The sequence below is a fragment of the Phocoena phocoena genome, chromosome 11 (assembly GCF_963924675.1).
Source record: "Phocoena phocoena chromosome 11, mPhoPho1.1, whole genome shotgun sequence".
NCBI lineage: Eukaryota > Metazoa > Chordata > Mammalia > Artiodactyla > Phocoenidae > Phocoena > Phocoena phocoena.
Window position 1 is genome coordinate 47,359,729 of NC_089229.1, and position 14,559 is coordinate 47,374,287.

The window sequence follows — 14,559 nt, forward strand, 5'->3', positions numbered from 1 at the left end:
TCCTACACAAGGTGAAAAGCCAATGAAGTATTTTAAGCAGGAAAGTGAGGTGGTCAGGAATTCATTTTAGATACCTCCATCTGCAGGGTAATTTTAAGTGGGAGTTTAGCTCAGAGGAAGGGAAGCCAGTGAGAGACTACTGAAAAATGGAATATGCCAAAGACTTAAAACCAGAGCAGCAATAGTAGGAATAAAGATGAAAATAATGAATTTTAAAAATACTTAGGAAGACAAGTCTGCAGCACTGAGTGTCTGGCTAGGTATACAGGAAGTAGGAGGCAGTTTTCAGGGCGGCAGATGAAGGGTGCTGGTTCCATTACTTGAAATGGAAAGACTTTCTCAGGTCTTCGAGAGGAAGTGATGGTGGTTAGTTCAGTTTTAGACATGTTAAATTGAGATTCCAGAGAACAACCAAACGAAGACTTGCAATAGAGAGGTAAGTACATCAGAATGGGTTTGAGGAAAGAGGTAAAATATTGGGACACATGGTATTTGAAACTATAAAACAGAAGACCCTGATCAAGGACAGTATAAAGAGCAGTCTGCAGTTAAAATTCTGGGGAACACAAATGCGCAAATACTGGAGTAGAGAAAAACAAGTGAAGGAGAAGAGAAAGAATCAGAATAGTATAAACTAAGAAAAGAAAGTGTCAAGAAGGAAGGTTCTATCCATAGTGGAGTGTTAGGTAGAGGCAGAAGCCATTCAGCAGTGAGCAAATGGAAGATAAGGAAGTAGTCCTCCAAAGAATAGAAAAGGCTCTTTCAAGAACACAGTTGGAAAGGAAAGCCTAAAGTGATAGAGTATGGTTGGACATGGTTTCAAAAGAAAATATGTTGCTTGAGTTACTTATTGTTTTAAGGTGACATAGATTTATACAGGTTAGTAATCAGTATGTCAGTAAAGGTTAAAGAATATAGGAAAAAACAAAGGACACAGACGGCTACAGGATGGATCAAGACAGAGTGGGGAGGCCGGAGAAGATGAGTTCTGGGGCCCAGACTAAGAAGTCTGCCCAGAGAAGGAGTGCCTTGTCCTCTGAGGAGAGAGAGCAGAAAATAAGGATGGGTGGAACACAGTAGAGAAGCTGAAATGGATAACACCTATCATCCTAAATTTCTTTGGTAAAATAGAAGCCAAGTTTGCACAATGAAGGACTTGAGGATTATTCTCTGAGAAGCTACCCAAGAAAGGTAGCAGGATTATTAAGTAGGCTATGCTGAGACTTAGCAGAAGCTGGAGAGTAAGATTATGCTATTTTTCTAGCTGTACTCAGCAGTCCAGAGGGTAGACAGTTCAACTGACCCAGAGTCAGAAGGTAAAAGGACAAGGAAATTAAAGGATATTGGCAATATTGGGGTTTGAAGTAATGGGCCATCAGGTCTGGTCAGGAAAGAAGCAAGAAAGAAGAGGGCTGATGAAATGGGAGAAACGGAGGGAGGCAAAAAGGAACAGGAGGCCTCAGTAAAGCTGAAGAATAGGCTTAGCAGGAGTAAGACTGTGAAACAGCTGGGACTACAGGCAGTTGTAGTCAATCTTCCAGCACAGAAGGAGATTTTTAATGTGAAGTTTTCACCCACATCTCTGACTCCTCCTCCTGAAGCATGAATTCCCAGGCAGGGGGAAAGGCAAGACACTAGATAGTCTGCATTTATGACAATCATATTAATACCTGGAGAGTGTCTGAGTTATGTAACACTCAACAATATGTACGAATACCTGTAAACACTTGATGAGAAACCACGTGATCTTATCATCTTACCCAGTCAAGTTTGTAACTCAGCAAAAACACAAGACGTACTATACTCCCTCAAGAAAGCCACATAGGAAAGTAATAAGGGTACATTCAAGAACAAAAGGCAGCTTCTGTTTGGGAAGATCAATATTGCAGCAAGTGTGTTGGGTATTTTAAATTAGTAAACACTGTCATGTTTAATTAAAGCCAATTGTCCTTATTTTTGGGAAGTGGGAGGTGACAACATATAAGGAGGCAAAATAAAACTGCATTCAAGAAAACACTATTAAAATCTCTAGCTTAAAAAATGTAATTTGTGCACTTCATGATTTTTTTAAAAGTAAACTTCAACTTACCTAGATCTGGCCATTAATATTCTTAGCCTCTGCTGCAGCATCAGGAGTTTAATCATACTTCAAAACACCATGTTTTCTTTGTTTGCTGACTTAACCTACAATTAGCAAGAAAAAGTCAAGAATTTGTTATTTCTTTAAAAACAGTTTTCCTTATGAGACTTCTGGCAGCACTGTTAGTTCAGTTAATCTATTTAAACAAACTAAAAAGACTGAATTTTTGATTAAAATATATATAATTTATAAGATCTATTCTAAAAATTAATATAATGTGTACATGGTACCATCAATACAGCCTTTGCAAAAGAAAAGTAAAAATGCAGTAGCTTACGTTCCATGATGTCTGGATATCAGGACCTTTAGAAGCCATTGATTTTAGCTTCTCCACTACAGCTATGACATTAGACAACACACTTCTCTACATTTATCTCCACAGCCATAAAATGAAAGGTTAGACTAAACTACCTCCAAGGTTCCTTTCCAGCTTTAAAACCCCATTTTAGCCAAGGGCAGGCTAATTCTCCATATCCAGTCACATCTCTTAAACCTCACTGTCCCTCCTGCCAAAGAGTGGACTGTCTTTAGAATCCATCCTCTGTATCTTCTAATCCACAAGACACCCCCAGGATCAAATCAGAAGAGTCAGTCATGAGAAAACAGTATGAACTAGCATGCCATAGAGTCACAGGATAATGATATAAATTACAGCAATAAATTACAATCTAGAGTTTTAAGACATTTCAATATACTTCTGAAAATTTTCTGGTTAATTTATTCACTTTCTACAACACAGAAAAAACAATCAAATTCACTCAAGCATAAGCATTAGCATTTACTAAATAGCTATACTACAGTAGGCATTATGTTAGGGGTTTTACAGAGTCTCATTTTATTTTATTAATGAAATAAACTTCTTTTATTGAGAAAAAAAGAGACAGTAATAAAAGCTGTATGAGTGGTGCCAACCAAAAACTTAAGGAGTGCTCAGAAAGTCAGAGCAGTTTATTTATTTATTTTAGTTAAAAAAATTTTTTTTAATTCTTGAATTTTATTTTCTTGTACAGCAGGTTCTTACTAGTCATCAATTTTATACACATCAGGGGATACATGTCACTCCCAATCGCCCAATTCATCCCACCACCACCCCCATCCCCCCGCCACTTTCACCCCTTGGTGTCCATACGTTTGTTCTCTACATCTGTGTCTCTTTTTCTGCCCTGCAAACTGGTTCATCTGTACCATTTTTCTAGGTTCCACATATATGCATTTATATATGATATTTTTCGCTTTCTGACTTACTTCACTCTGTATGACAGTCTTGAGATACATCCACGTCTCAACAAATGACCCAATTTCATTCCATTTTATGGCTCAGTAACATTCCATTGTATGTATGTACCACATCTTCTTTATCCATTCATCTGTTGATGGGCATTTACGTTGCTTCCATGAGCTGGCTATTGTAAATAGTGCTGCAATGAACACTGGGGTGCATGTGTCTTTTTTTTTTTTTTTTTTTTTTTGGCGGTACGCGGGCCTCTCACTGTCGTGGCCTCTCCCGTTGTGGAGCACAGGCTCCAGACGTGCAGGCCCTGCGGCCATGGCTCACCAGCCTAGCCGCTCCACGGCATGTGGGATCTTCCAGGACTGGAGCATGAACCCGTGTCCCCTGCATCAGCAAGTGGACGCTCAACCACTGCACCACCAGGGAAGCCCACATGTGACGTTTTGAATTACAGTTTCCTCTGGGTATATGCCAAGTAGTGGGATTACTGGGTCGTATGGTAGTTCTATTTTTAGTTTTTTAAGGAACCTCCATACTGTTCTCCATAGTGGCTCTATCTATTTACATTCCCACCAACAATGCTAGAGGGTTCTCTTTTCTCCACACCCTCTCCAGCATTTGTTGTTTGTAGATTTTCTGATGTTGCCCATTCTAACTGGTGTGAGGTGATACCTCATTGTAGTTTTGATTTGCATTTCTCTAATAATTAGTGATGTTGAGCAGCTTTTCACGTGCTTCTTGGCCATCTGTATGTGTTCTTTGGAGAAATGTCTATTTAGGTCTTGTGCCCATTTTTGGATTCGGTTGTTTGTTTTTTTAATATTGAGCTGCATGAACTGTTAATATATTTTGGAGATTAATACTTTGTCTGTTGATTCGTTTGCAAATATTTTCTCCCATTCTGAGGGTTGTCTTTTCATCTTGTTTATGGTTTCCTTTGCTGTGCAAAAGCTTTTAAATTTCATTAGGTCCCATTTGTTTATTTTTGTTTTTATTTCCATTACTCTAGGAGGTGGATCAAAAAAGATCTTGCTGTGATTTATGTCAAAGAGTGTTCTTCCTATGCTTTCCTGTAAGAGTTTTAGAGTGTCTGGTCTTACATTTAGGTCTCTAAAGCATTTTGAGTTTTTCTTGTGTGTATGGTGTTAGGGAGTGTTCTTACGTGTCTTTTTTTTTTTTTTTTTTTGCGGTACGCGGGCCTCTCACTGTTGTGGCCTCTCCCGTTGCGGAGCACAGGCTCCGTGGCATGTGGGATCTTCCCAGACCGGGGCACGAACCCGTGTCCCCTGCATCGGCAGGCAGACTCTCAACCACTGCGCCACCAGGGAAGCCCGGGAGTGTTGTAATTTCATTCTTTTACATGTGGCTGTCCAGTTTTCCCAGCACCACTTATTGAAGAGACTGTCTTTTCTCCACTGTATATCCTTGCCTCCTTTGTCATAGATTAGTTGACCATAGGTGCGTGGCTTTATTTCTGGGCTTTATATCTTGTTCCATTCATCTATGTTTCTGTTTTTGTGCCAATACCATATTGCCTTGATTACGGTAGCTTTATAGTATAGTCTGAAGTCAGGTAGTCTGATTCTTCCAGCTCCGTTTTTTCTCCTCAAGACTGCTTTGGCTATTTGGGGTCTTTTGTGTCTCCATATAAATTTTAAGATTTTTTGTTCTAGTTCCATAAAAAATGCCATTGGTAATTTGATAGGGATTGCATTCAATCTGTAGACTGCTTGGGTAGTATAGTCATTTTCCCAATATTGATTCTTCCAATCCAAGAAAATGGTACATCTCTCCATCTGTTGGTATCATCTTTAATTTCTTTCATCAGTGTCTTATAATTTTCTGCATACAGACCTTTGGTCTCCCTAGGTAGGTTTATTCCTAGGTATTTTATTCTTTTTGTTGCAATGGTAAATGGGAGTGTTTCCTTAATTTCTCTTTCAGATTCTTCATCATTAGTGTATAGGAATGCAAGAGATCTCTGTGCATTAATTTTGTATCCTGCTACTTTACCAAATTCATTGATTAGCTCTAGTAGTTTTCTGGTGGCATTTTTCGGATTCTCTATGTATAGTACCATGTCATCTGCAAACAGTGACAGTTTTACTTCTTCTTTTGCAATTTGTATTTCTTTTATTTCTTTTTCCTCTCTGATTGCCATGGCTAGGACTTCCAAAACTGTGTTGAATAACAGTGGCAAGATTGGACATCCTTGTCTTGTTCCTGATCTTAGAGGAAATGCTTTGTTTTTCACCATTGAGAATGATGTTTGCTGTGGGTTTGTCATATATGGCCTTTATTATGTTGAGGTAGGTTCCCTCTATGCCCACTTTCTGAAGAGTTTTTATCATAAATGGGTGTTGAATTTTGTCAAAAGCTTTTTCCGCATCTATTGAGATGATCATCTGGTTTTTATTCTTCAATTTGTTAATATGCTGTATCACATTGATTGATTTCCATATATTGAAGAATCCTTGCATCCCTGGGATAAATCCCACTTGATCATGGTGTATGATCCTTTAAATGTGTAGTTGGATTCTGTTTGCTAGTATTTTGTTGAGGATTTTTGCATCTATATTCATCAGTGATATTGGTCTGCAATTTTCTTTTTTTGTAGTATCTTTGTCTGGTTTTGGTATCAGGGTGATGGTGGCCTCATAGAATGAGTTTGGGAGTGTTCCTTCCTCTGCAATTTTTTGGAAGAGTTTGAGAAGGATGGGTGTTAGCTCTTCTCTAAATGTTTGATAGAATTCACCTGTGATGCTATCTGGTCCTGGACTTTTGTTTGTTGGAAGATTTTTAATCACAGTTTCAATTTCATTACTTGTGATTGGTCTGTTCATGTTTTCTATTTCTTCCTGGTTCAGTCTTGGAAGGTTATACCTTTCTAAGAATTTGTCCATTTCTTCCAGGTTGTCCATTTTATTGGCATAGAGTTGCTTGTAGTAGTCTCTTAGGATGCTTTGTATTTCTGTGGTGTCTGTTGTAACTTCTCCTTTTTCATTGCTAATTGTATTGATTTGAGTCCTCTACCTCTTTTTCTTGATGAGTCAGGCTAATAGTTTATCAATTTTGTTTATTTTCTCAAAGAACCAGCTTTTAGTTTTATGGATCTTTGCTACTGTTTTCTTTGCTTTTATGTCATTTATTTCTGCTCTCATCTTTATGATTTCTTTCCTCCTACTGACTTTGGGTTTTCTTTGTTCTTCTTTCTCTAGTTCCTGCAGGTGTAAGGTTACATTGTTTATTTGAGATTTTTCTTGTTTCTTGAGCTATGCTTGTAAAGCTATACACTTCCCTCTTAGAACTGCTTTTGCTGCATCCCATAGGTTTTGGATCGTCATGTTTTCATTGTCATTTGTCTCTGGGTATTTTTTGATTTCCTCTTTGATTTCTCCAGTGATCTATTGGTTATTTAGTAACGTATTGTTCGGCCTCCATGTGTTTGTGTTTTTTATGTTTTCTTCCCTGTAATTCATTTCTAAGCTCATAGCGCTGGTCAGAAAAGATGCTTGATATGATTTCAATTTTCTTAAATTTACTGAGGCTTGATTTATGACCCAAGATGTGATCTATCCTGGAGAACGTTCCATGTGCACTTGAGAAGAAAGTGTAATCTGCTGTTTTTGGATGGAATGTCTTATAAATATCAATTAAATCTATCTAGTCTATTGTGTCATTTAAAGCTTGTGTTTCCTTATTTATTTTCATTTTGGATGATGTGTCCATTGGTGTAAGTGAGGTGTTAAAGTCTCCCACTATTACTGTGTTACTGTCGATTTCCTATTTTACAGCTGTTACCAGTTGCCTTATGTATTCAGGTGCTCCTATGTTGGGTGCATATATATTTATAGTTGTTATATCTTCTTCTTGGATCAATCCCTTGATCATTATGTAGTGTCCATCCTTGTCTCTTGTAACATTCTTTATTTTAAGGTCTATTTTATCTGATATGACTATTGCTACTCCAGTTTTGATTTCCATTTGTATGGAATATGTTTTTCCATCCCCTCACTTTCAGTCTGAATGTGTCCCTAGGTCTGAAGTGGGTCTCTTGTAGACAGCATATATATGGGTCATGTTTTTGTATCCATTCAGCAAGCCTGTGTCTTTTGGTTGGAGCATTTAATCCATTCACGTTTAAGGTAATTATCAACATGTACGTTCCTATGACCATTTTCTTAATTGTTTTGGGTTTGTTTTTGTAGGTCCTTTTCTTCTCTTGTGTTTCCCACTTTGAGAAGTTCCTTTACCATTTGTTGTAGAGCTGGTTTGGTGGTGCTGAATTCTCTTAGCTTTTGCTTGTCTGTAAAGCTTTTGATTTCTCCATCGAATCTGAATGAGATCCTTGCTGGGTAGAGTACTCTTGGTTGTAGGTTCTTCCCTTTCATCACTTTAAGTCTATCATGCCACTCCCTTCTGCCTTGTAGAGTTTCTGCTGAGAAATCAGCTGTTAACCTTATGGGAGTTCCCTTGTATGTTATTTGTCGTTTTTCCCTTGCTGCTTTCAATAATTTTTCTTTGTCTTTAATTTTTGCCAACTTGATTACTATGTGTCTAGGCGTGTTTATCCTTGGGTTTATCCTGTATGGGACTCTCTGCGCTTCCTGCACTTGGGTGGCTACTTCCTTTCCCATGTTAGGGAAGTTTTCGACTGTAATCTCTTTAAATATTTTCTTGGGTCCTTTCTCTCTCTCTTCTTCCTCTGGGACCCCTATAATGTGAATGTTGTTGCATTTAATGTTGTCCCAGAGGTCTCTGAGGCTGTCTTCATTTCTTTTCATTCTTTTTTCTTTATTCTGTTCCGCAGCAGTGAATTCCACTATTCTGTCTTCCAGGTCACTTATCCATTCTTCTGCCTCAGTTATTCTGCTATTGATTCCTTCTAGTGTAGTTTTCATTTCAGTTATTGTATTCTTCATCTGTTTGTTTGTTCTTTAATTCTTCCAGGTCTTTGTTAAACATTTCTTGCATGTTCTCGATCTTAGCCTCGTTGTTTTTCCGAGGTCCTGGATCATCTTCACTATCATTGTTCTGAATTCTTTTTCTGGAAGGTTGCCTATCTCCACTTCATTTAGTTGTTTTTCTGGGGTTTTATATTGTTCCTTCATCTGGTACATAGCCCTCTGCCTTTTCATCTTGTCTCTCTTTCTGTGAATGTGGTTCTTGTTCCATGGGCTGCAGGACTGTAGTTCTTCCTGCTTCTGCTGTCTGACCTCCAAATAGTCTCATTTTAATCTATATATTAACTTGAGTTAACAAATATGATTGATACCCAAAATGAACATTTCCAAAACCATGAACCCACACACAAACAAAATTTTTCGTTCTGGACTTATAACCTGTATATAAAATCAGCGGTTCAGCCAGGTGTTTCCTTACACACCTTGTGAGCTGCTGCTACACCCCATATTAGGGTGGGCAGCAACCCACTGCCTTTTCCTTAGCACAGCTTTTTTTTTTTCCAGAAGCTTAACATACATCATGATTTGCCTCTGGCTTATAAAACTGTCCAGCTAATTCTACCATAAATCATTTCTCTTATGTGATGTTCGTCTAGCTCTCTCTCTTAAGAGATTTTAGCCAATTAACTAAGAAAAATTTCTTCTCTTTTTGTTTGTTCCTCTCGTAAGCATCCCACAACCCCTATACTGAAATGAGTTTATTCATAGTAAATGTGATTAAGAGAAGTGAGAGTGATCCATCTATAATCCTATATCAAGGAAAAGCTTTGAAATGCAGTTAAACATACAAAAGAATCAGTGTGCCAACCTATAAAGCTCTTGAAAATATTAAAAACCCTGTTAGAATCTCTTTCTCACCTTCAGTTCTTTTTTTTCTTTTTTCTAATTTTTAAAATTGTGGTAAAATACATATAAAATTTACCATCTTACCCTTTTTTTTTTTTGTGGTACGCAGGCCTCTCACTGTTGTGGCCTCTCCTGTTGCGGAGCACAGGCTCCGGACGCGCAGGCTCAGCGGCCATGGCTTACGGGCCCAGCTGCTCCGCGCATGTGGGATCTTCCTGGACTGGGGCACAAACCCATGTCCCCTGCATCGGCAGGCGGACTCTCAACCACTGCGCCACCAGGGAAGCCCAATTTTACCCATTTTTAAGCATACAGTTTAGTAGTGTTAAATATATTCAATATTGTGCAATCAATCTCAAGGACTTTTTCATTTTGCAGAAATGAAACTCTATACCCATTAAATAACAACTCATTTCCCCTCTGCCCAATTCCTGGCAACCACCATTCTACTTTCTGTTTTCATGAGTTTCACTATTCTAAATACCTCATATAACTGAGATTGTACACTATTTATCAGTGTGTGCCTGTCTTATCTCACTTAGCATAATGTCTTCACAGTTCATCCATGCTGTAATATGTGTCAGAATTCCTTTCAAGACTGAAAAATATTCCACTGAATATATACCAACACTTACTAATCCATCCGTCAATGGACATTTATCTATGTTCTGGCTATTGGAATAATCTGCTATGAACATGGATGAATAAATATCTCTCCGAGACCCTGCTTTCAATTATTTTGGATACATACCCAGAAGTGGTACTGCTGAATCATATGGTAGTTCTATTTTATTAATTTTTTGAGAAACTTCCATACTGTTTTCCACAGTGTATCTTTTTTAGAGAAATGTCTATTCAAGTCCTTTGCCCATTTTTGAATCAGGCTGTTCTTTTGCTGTTGACTTTTAGTATAAGTTCTCTATATATTCTGGATATTAATCCCTTATCAAATATATGATTTGCAAATATTTTCTCCCATTCTATGGTTGCCTCTTTCACTCTGTTGATAGTATCTTTTGAAGTAAAGAAATTTTTTTTCATTAAGTCCAATTTGTCTACTTTTGCTTTGATGCCTGTGCTTTTGGTGTCACATCCAAGAAAGCACTGCCAAATCCATGTTGTGAAGCTTTTGCCCTATGTTTTCTTCTAAGAATCTCACTGGTTTTTGTCTTATATTTAGGTCTTTGATCCAATTTGAGTTAATGTTTGTATATGGTTTTAGGTAAAGGTCCAAGTTAATCTTTTGTATGCAGATACCGAGTTGTCCCAGAAGCATTTGTTGAAGACTTGTTTCCCCACTGAATGGTCTTCGTACCCTTTTCAAAACTTATTTTACCACATATGTGAGGGTTTATTTCTGGGTTCTCTATTCTATTCCACTGGTCTATATGTCTGTATTTATGCCAGTACCAACTGTTTTTATTATGTGGCTTTTTAGTAAGTTTTGAAATCAAGAATTGTGAGTAATCCAGTTTTAAGACTGTTTTGCCTATCCAGGGTCCTGAGATTCCATATGAATTTCAGGATGGGTTTTCCTGTTTTCAAAAAAAACATCATTGGGATTTTGACAGGTATTGCAATGAATCTGTAAATCTCTTTGGATAGGACTGATATTTTAATAATATTGTATCTTCTAATCCATGAATATCAGATGTGTTTATTTATGTCTTCAATTTCTTCAGCAGTATTTTGCAGTTTTCATTGTAAATGTTTTTTAATTCCTAAGTATTCTATTCCTTTTGATGCCACTGTAAAAGGAACTGTTTTTGTAATTTACTTTTCAGATTGTTCATTGTGATGTACAGAAATGCAACTAACTTTTACATTTTGACTTTGTATCCTGCTACTTAGTTGAATTCATTTATTAGTTCTGAAAGTATTTTTTCTGTGGACTCATTAGGGTTTCCCACATATAAGATCATCTTACCTGCAAACAGATTATTTCACTTCTTTCTTCTCAATTTGGATAACTTTTATTTCTTTTTCTTACCTAAGTGCTCTGGCTAGAACTTCCACTACCATGTTAAATAAAAGTCGTGAAAGTGGGCATCCTTGCCTTGTTCCTGATCTTAGGGGAAAGGCTTTCAGTCTTTTACTATTGAGAATGATGTCTGCTGTGGGTTTTTCATATATAGCTTTCATTATATTGAGGTGGTGTCCGTCTATTCCTAGTTTTTTCTAATGCTTTTATCTTGAAAAGGTGTTGAACTTTGTCAAATGCTTTTTCTGCATCAATTGAGATGATTGTGTGTTTTTTTCCTTCATTCTGTTAATGTGGTGTATTACACTGATCAATTTTCATGTTGTACCATCCTTGCATTCCAAAAAGAAATCCCACTTTACCACGGTATATAATCCCTTTATTATGTGGATGAATTCAGTTTGCTAGCATTTTGTTGAAGATTTTGGAATCAATGTTTACAAGAGATATTGGTCTGTAGTCTTCTTTTCTTGTAATGTCTTTGTCTGACTTTGTTATCAGGGTAATGCTGGCCTCATAGAATGAATTAGGAAGTGTTCTCTCCTCTTCAATATTTTGGAAAAGTTTGAGAGGGACTGATAGTAGTTCTTTAACTAGCAGAATTCACTGGTGAAGCCAGGTCTTTTCTTTTCCTTCTTTCTTTTTTTAAAAAATATTTATTTATTTATTTGGCTGTACTGCGTCTTAGCTACAGCACATGGGATCTTTTAGTTATGGCATGTGGGATCTTTTTTAGTTGCAGCATGTGAACTCTTAGTTGTGACATGGAGACTCTTAGTTGCGGCATGTGGGATCCAGTTCCCTGACAAGGGATTGAACGCAGGCCCCCTGCATTGGGAGCGTGGAGTCTTAGCCACTGGACCACCAGTGAGGTCCCAAGCCAGGGCTTTTCTACTCAAAAGATTTTTTTTATTACTGATTCAACCTCTTTACCTTATAGGTCTATTGTGATTTAGTCTTGGTAGGTTTTATATTTCTAGGAATTTGTCCATTTCACCTAGGTTCTTCAATTTGTTGGCATACAGTTGTTCATAGTACTCTCTTATAATCCTTTTTATTTCAGTAGACTTGATAGTGATGTCACCACTTTCACTTCTGATTTTAGTAATCTGAGTCTTTCCTCCTATTTTCTTAGTCTACCTAGCCAAAAATTTGTCAATTTTGTCGATGTTTTCAAAGAACAAACTTTTGGTTCACTGACTTTGTTTTTCTATTCTCTATTTCCTCTCTCCTTTAACCTTTATTATTTCCTTCCTTCTGCTAGCTTTGGTTTTAGTTTGTTTTTTTCTAGTTCCTTAAGTTATAAAGCTAGAGATCTTTCTTATTTTTTTAACATAAGCATTTATAACTACAAAAATCCCCTTAGAACTGCTTTCATTGTGTCCTATAAGTTTTGGCATGCTGTGTTTTCATTTTCTTTGGTCTCTAAGTATTTTCTAATTTCCCTTGTGATTTCTTCTTTGATTGGTTGTTTAAAAGTACGTTGTTTACAGACTTACTAGAGAATGGACTTGAGGATATGGGGAGGGGGAAGGGTAAGCTATGACAAAGTGAGAGAGTGGCATGGACATATATACACTACCAAATGTAAAACAGATAGCTAGTGGGAAGCAGCCGCATAGCATAGGGAGATCAGCTCAGTGCTTTGTGACCACCTAGAGGGGTGGGATAGGGAGGGTGGGAGGGAAGGAGACGCAAGAGGGAAGAGATATGGGAACATATGTATATGTATAACTGATTCACTTTGTTATAAAGCAGAAACTAACACACCGTTGTAAACCAATTATATACTCCAGTAGACGTTAAAAAAAAAAGTATGTTGTTTAATTCCCACAGTTTTGTGAATTTTCCAGTTTTCCTTCTGTTGTTGATTTCTAACTTCATCCTCTTGTAGCTGGAGATGATACTTTTATGCTATCTATCTTTTAAAATCTTTTGAGACTTAATTTGTGGCCTAACATATGTTCTATCCCAGAAAATGTTACAACAACATGAGCTTTTAGACTAATAATTTTTTTTCCTTTAAATGTATTAATCTTTTAAGTCATGTAGAAAATAAAAAGTTATAAATCTTTGTTACAATAGTACTAGCTTTTATAATTCCCTTTGTATTTACCTTTATTGAGATCTTTATTTCTCCACACAACTTCTAGTTACTGTCTAGAGTCCTTTCATTTCACCTTGCAGAACTCTCTTGCGCATTTCTTGCAGGGCAGGTCTAGTGGTAATGAACTCCCTCAGCTTTTGTTTACCTGGGGATGTCTTAATTTCTCACTTACTTTTGAAGGACAGTTTTGCCAGATAACAGGATTCTTGATGGACAGACTTTTTTTCTTTTAGCACTTTGAATATAGCAGCCCACTGCCACCTGGCCTCTGAAGTTTCTGATGAGCAATATGCTAATAATCTTACTGAGAATCCCTTGTATGTGATGATTAGCTTTCTTCTTGTTGCTTTCAAGATTCCTGGTCTTTGTCTTTTGGAAGGTTGATTATAATGTGTCTTGCTCTATGTCTCTTTGACTTAATCTTACTTGGAGTGCAATCAGCTCCTTGGATGTTTATGTTCATGTCTTTCATCAAATTTGGGAAGTTTTTAACCATTATTTCTTCAAAAGTTCTCTCCGCTCCTTTCTCTCTCTCTCTTCTCTTTCTAGGACTCCCACAATATACAGCTTTCAATATGTTGAGGTGGTTCCATATTTTAGATTCCACATATAAGCGATATCATATGGGATTTATCTTTCTCTTTTTGATTTACTTCACTTAGTATGATAATCTCTAGGTTCATCCACGATGCTGCAAATGGCATTATGTCATTCTTTTTTATGGCTCAGTAGTATGCCATTGTGTATATATACCACACCTTCTTTATCTATTCATCTGTCGATGGACATTTAGGTTGCTTACACGTCTTGGTTATTGTAAATAGTGCTGCTCTGAACATTGGGGTTCATGTATCTTTTGAATTAGAGTTTTCTCTGGATATACAGCCAGGAGTGAGATTGCTGGATCATATAAGGGTGCCTGTCTTTTAAATTTCCTGGAAGTCACTTCAGCAGGTGGGGGAGGGGCTTGCAACAATAGGGTATGTGCAACAACAATAGCTGCCCACCTCTTTGTCTGCACCTCTCTGACCAGAAGCAGCAATCTCTGATCCAGGTACAGATCCTTGATATTTGGAGAAGAGGGTACTTTCTGCCTCTGCTGGCTCCAAAAGCTGTGTGAGAGCTGCACAAAGGTGGCAGCAGAGAATGGCTGCAATTTTACATCTGAGCCTTTTCCTGACAGTTGCAAGTCTTCAACAGCTCCATAGTTCCAAAATAGTTACATCAGATTCTGCCACTGTATTTGTTATCTAGGTGGGGAGGCAGACTCCTGATGCCTCTTACTCCATC

General features: G+C 37.5%; 1 protein-coding gene across 1 annotated transcript in view; it reads right to left on the minus strand.

The window, feature by feature from the left end:
* Positions 1 to 14,559, minus strand: part of FRS2 (fibroblast growth factor receptor substrate 2) — a 117,150-nt gene that overhangs the window by 10,307 nt on the left and 92,284 nt on the right. Inside the window, exon 5 of the mRNA XM_065887291.1 lies at positions 2,090 to 2,184. The gene's annotated coding sequence lies outside the window, so the exon portion shown is untranslated. The remainder of the gene's footprint in view (positions 1 to 2,089; positions 2,185 to 14,559) is intronic.